The sequence below is a fragment of the Oryza brachyantha genome, chromosome 10 (assembly GCF_000231095.2).
Source record: "Oryza brachyantha chromosome 10, ObraRS2, whole genome shotgun sequence".
Taxonomy (NCBI): Eukaryota; Viridiplantae; Streptophyta; class Magnoliopsida; order Poales; family Poaceae; genus Oryza; species Oryza brachyantha.
Genome location: NC_023172.2, coordinates 14,641,401 through 14,647,400, shown reverse-complemented (window position 1 = coordinate 14,647,400; position 6,000 = coordinate 14,641,401).

Genomic DNA, 6,000 nt, shown 5'->3' with positions numbered 1-6,000 from the left:
GAGCCGCTGCTTCCTCTCCTCGCGCGACGAGACGTCGTTCGCGTTAACCCTGGTGCCACCGCCACCGGCGCGCGCCCACTGCGCCGCGCCGCCGTGAAACGCTCGCATGAAGAGGAACAGCTAGCTCGCTCTCTTTTTTTCTCTCTTTTTTTGCGTGTGCCGGTGAGCGCGCGCGCACAACTTGTGGGTCTCTCGGCCGTGCGTTTTCTTCCCTTCCGGGGGGGTATCACCCATCACGCTGGCGATGCGCATGCGCTGCAGCGTGTCAAACGCTGGCTTCGTGGCGCCGCGCGCGCTGCCATGCCGTCGTGTTCGTGTGTGTCTCCTACGATCAGCCGCAGTTGTTGGCAATGGACGGAGCCGGAGTGGAGCAGAGCAATGGGTACTGGAGGGAGTGGAGTGCAAGCTAAGGCTGCGTTCGCAAGTAACAATGGCCTATAATTTTTTATGCTCATGTTTTTCGAATGGCTATATGAGATTTTTTTTTAAAAAAAAATTATATGAAAGTTATTTTGCAAAAAAGATTCAATCCATTTTTTAGTTTGCAAAAATTAATAATCAATTAATCATATAATAATAACTTTCTTTGTATTACGTGCTATGATTTAACTAATAGCAATTGCTAACTTCAAACGCGCCTAAGCCTTGTGTCACGACACAACGATCTGTCGTGTTCTTTTTAGACAGTTTATTCTTTATATTTCTGCTCGACTTCTGTACGTATATTTTCTAAATAATAAATGATATATATATTTATATCGATATAAAAATTATATGATATTCTATCTTTTAGTCCCGAGAACACAACCCTGCTCTCCGATCTCATACAAATTGATGTCAGATTGATGGAGAGAGGAAAAGATTCGAGAAGAACAAGCAGGCGATCGAGGGATTCAAAATACAACAGAGGAAGAGATGATTCGAATTGAGTTTTAGATTATTCACATGTTTTTTTGTTACCCGTCTCAACTCCATCCATCTGCCAGTCTATATGGCATAGAACTAGTGAACTACAGGGCCTCTCTCATCTCATCTCACGTTAACGGGCCGGCAGTCTACCGAACCCATTCCTCTCCGTTATAGCGTCGATTGGGTCTTTTAGGCCTAGCTGTCTTCTTGAGCCCATTTCGCTGTTAGACTCATTTGGGTCCTTCCGGTATATCATCGTGACGTGCTCGCTATTGCTTATGTTTATAAACTAAAATTTATAAGTTTTTAATTTTTAATTTAAAGTTTATTTTGATGTTTTATCATATAAGTTTATTTTTCAGCATTTGTTTTTAGATCGCTAAAAACACGTATATAAAATTTTATTCACAAATTACTTTTTGCATGCAAAAATGTCATTTGACGTTCTTCCATGAAATACCCAAACAATCATCCCTTTGTGTTGCTTACATGTTTTTCCGCTTGAGACGTTAATCTGATACTCCCTTCGTCCCTAAATGTTTAACGCCATTGATTTTTTTATACATGTTTGACTTTTCGTCTTATTTAAAACAATGACATAATTATTAATTATTTTTATATCATTTTATTTATTATTAAATATAATTTTATGCATATATATAGCTTTACAAATTTTTAAAAAAGAATAAGACAAATAGTCAAACGTATATAAAAAAGTTAACAACGTCAAATATTTAGAAATAGAGGGGATTTTTTTTTGAGAGAGGATTTGATTGGTGTCTTTTTTTTCCAAACTCAACCAAATTTTTGGCAATGCCGATGTTCCAACAAATAAAATGAAGTCTCTCGTTCTATTGCCATTATCAAAGTATGGTTTAATTGGGCGACGAACTAAGTAAACTGCGTGAACCCTTTTTGTTCGGAAAAATGAGGCACTGGGCCAGCCCATGAAATGACAAGTCTAAACCGAGGAAAGGGTAATACAGTCTGTGACGCCGTGTCCTGAACTCCTGATGGCCATGCATCGCGGTGGAAGTCCAGATTTGAAGCGTGGATTTTGGTATGGAACTGGGATAGTGTTTGGATCCTTTTCGGCCCATGGAGTCGGACACTTCTGTCTGTAATCGGGCCTTCAAGTTAGCTTTTTTCACGGTTTGGTCCCATGTGTAAATCTGTTCAAAGATTTTTGGTATTGTCTATCCACTGATAAGCATATGGTTTAGGTTTGTGTGTCATATATATATACTAGGTGATGCCCCGCGCGTTGCTGCGGGCATAAAAGAGAAACTCTCAATATGTAATATTGTGCAAACATTCTAATTAAAATTGATTATAGTTTGTTGAGAAGCTAAGATGAAAGAAACAAATTCTGACAATTTTATTAATAAAGCACCATTTATTATAAATTATATAATTAACTTGTGTGTTTCCATATCATTAATTGTTGCATGCCTTAACCAAGTAGTATACAGTTTTTCAGGATTGGAGGTTCAAAGTCTCAAAGATAGCCCATGCAGGTAAACTTTTCAGAATAAGTCTTTAGGAAAACATCAGCATACACACAGGACTACAGATTTACCATCTCAATTAGAGATGCTTTAAGAGAGAACCAATAAAATATGAACAACCGAAACACCCTCATTCAGGGATTCAATCTGTCTGGAGTGTTAGAGTACAAACTATACTCTGCATACAAAATTCATGGAACAAAAGCATATATAGAATATAAATTGGATGTGGTGTCATAGTAAAAATTCACAAAACTCAAGCTTGATATGCTGTAAATCACCCTTAGTAGGTATTACTTATATAGAAAGCAGGATATGTTTGGGTCTTGTGTTTAGATGCAATTATCCGATATGCTAAACAAGGCTTTCAGCTGATCTGCTAAAGAAAAGGTACCTAAATCTCCTTGATCAGGTTCATATGGCTGAAACTAATCACATAATTTCACTGCAGAAGAAACTACCAAGTTTCAAGTTTCATGGGGGTCACTCAAAAGTATTCACTTAAGCTTCTCAATTAGATAAGCTTAATGTGGGATGTTCTCAAAGAGCTTGGATGTACAAAGAGAAACATAGTCCTCAAAAACCCTTAGCCATGAAAAAAATATATATTGGGTCCACGTATAGCCTTCACCTGAAAAACTTGCCAGAACTCTAAAGTGAATGATGTATTTACAAAATTACGAATGAAACTTTTATATACATCTTCTTAGCAATCTAGAAACAAAGGTTGAAAAATAATTTACGATAAAAAAAATCTTTGAAATCAACTTTAAATTTATGGTCAAAATTCAAGGAAAAAAATGAGACCCTTAGGCCCTGAAAGCTGCAAAGTCAAGATTTTAGAGTAGCGATCAATTTAACTTCTAGTAAGTGGTAAACATGGATCGTCAAGAAAAAAACTCTCAGAATGGCTTGTGCAAGCAATAATTTCATGAATAGAGATTCGATGACTGCTTATCACCACAACTACTTGAACTATAGACCTACAGCACATAAGTGAGTTGTGATTGCTTGATGCAGTAGATAATCAATGGTCAAAACATTGACCTTTCAAGAAAAGGTAGAAACATTCAAACATATATCGAATATTATGTAAAAATCACTTTGCGGAGCAGTGAACAAATACTACTTGGTGTCCCGACACTGCATCATATATGATCAATCAGATAGGATGTGAGCAGGTTGTATGAAAGGATCGATATATATACACACATACATACAACAGAGAAATGAATCACGGGGATAATTAGCGTACCAGCGAAGATCAGCTACAGGAGTATGGATCAGAAGGGCAAGCACATTCCCTGATTCTCAGAGCAGCGTCGGGCAGCCAGGGCGAAGGGGTGGGAGGAGCCGACTGGCTTTGATCGCGCGCGGGAGGCGAGCAGGCCGGCGTAGGCGCATAGTGCAGGGCGGAGGAGTAGGAGGCCAGCGCCGGTGGCTGGCGAGGAGAGGATAGCAGAACGCGGGAGGGGAGGGGAGGAGGTGAGGCGGCGCGCTGACGGGTGGCGGTGAGGCAGCACTCCGGCGGGGGCGCAGGGCGGCGGGGAGAGGAGATCGCAGGCGGCGAAGAGAGGAGATCGCGAGGCGGCGAGGAGAGTAGAGGTGCCTGGATTTGAACGGACGGCTGTATATATATATATATATGTGTGTGTGTGTATATATATATGTATATATATATATGTATATTTATTAGCTAGGATAATGCTATAAAGTATTGCATTGTGAAACAGATGGAACATGTATTTGTGCATGGCGAATAACTTGTTTTTGGAGTTTCTTATAAAGACAGTAATTTGGTATTTCCTCCGTTCGAAGAGGTAAAACTTGATATATTGCTTATATTTATATATGAATGGTAATAAATCTAGATATACATACAAAATCATATATATTAATTAATTAAGTGTAGGCAAAAGATTTTTATTTTGAACTTTTTTAAAGTTTTAATATCACTCCGATAGTTTATTTTTCGAGCCTTTTGTCACACCACACCGTCTGACGTGTCTAACTGCTTGACCACGTCGGTGGGAATGATGTAGCAGAAAAATAATAGCATGTCAAGTGCTTAGGACACAATAGTATTATCTGGCCATGTTAGATAAAGTGATGTGATTAAATGGTTCAATCTAGACATACGTGATAAATAGGTTTAATTCTAAATTTAGGGAAAAAATAAATATTCAATTTCTTACTTACATGGAAGGGAGGGAGTACGTACGTACGCTGGGTTCAGCGTCCCATAGGCCTCGTTTAGTTTTTAAAATTTTTTCTAAAAAACATTACTCGAACTTTTAGACAATTAAATAAAACATTAAATATAGATGAACCAAAAATTAATTGCATAATTATGGAAAAAAATTTGAGACGAATCTTTTGAGTATAATTAGTCCATGGTTAGTCATAAGTGCTACAGTAACCAATATATGCTAATGACAGATTAATTAAGCTTAAAATATTCGTCTCGTGGTTTCCAGGCTAGCCGTGAAATTCGTTTTTTCATTCGTGTCAAAAACTCTTTCCGACATCTGATCAATATTTAATGTGACATTTCTTTCAATTTTTTTCAATCTAAACACCTCTTGCATACGACGTGAATAAAAACGCAACCGCCAACTCCCATCCACCAGACAATCGACGATGTCACACCTGCCGCATGGGTTTTCCAACGTGCCTTGGGCCATTCCCTCGTCTCGTGACAGCCATGTTTCACATGCTCCCAATCTTTTACCCAGTCATCGATGAAACCTTCCTGCTAGCATACAAACAACCGCAGAGAAAAAAACATATCTAAAATCGTCATACATCTTTTTTTTAAATCAATAGAAGGTCATCTTCCAGCAAAAGATGACAACTTTTGGTGCTTTCTAGCTAAGTAAGATATTTGAATGTTACGTTGAGATGGGAACACAAATTTTGTCAACTCAACAATATTTGTATAAATCATGCTATAAAAACTATATAAAAAACATAACTATATAAAAAAACATAATAAACCGTAACATTGTTTGTATGACATCCAGTTTATTCGTGACAACGACTATAACTACAACACAACAATACAAATTACTTCAGGCTTTGTACTTCCTCATTTTTTATTCGACGCCGGTGACATTTGTGTTGATCTTTTTTTTATGATTTGATTTCTTAACTTAAAAACCTTAAGCGTGACTTATAATTTCGTATATTTGCAAAAAAAGATAGACAGTTAAATACAGATGTAAAAGCATGACGTTAAATAAAGATTTTAAAAGGAGCAGGTCTTCTTCAAATTTAAAAGATAAACATTTTGTCGTCTATCTCTCAAGGTTCATCTCAAACTAAAAATGTTTCTATCAATAGCTCCTTAGCACAAACCGATCCTGATGGGACGATCCAGATCAAGAGCCGAAAAAAATGCATATTCCACCGGCAATATTCGCATACAACATTTTTAAAAAACCCCGTAAAAATGCCCGAGAGCTCTGTTCACTGAAAAAGGAAAGCGGATGAAGCTTCCTTACGCCTAGAACCTTCTCCTCACACCGACCTGGATGACTCGCTGCGCCTGCACCCGCGCCGGTCCACGCAGGGGGGCCCCACC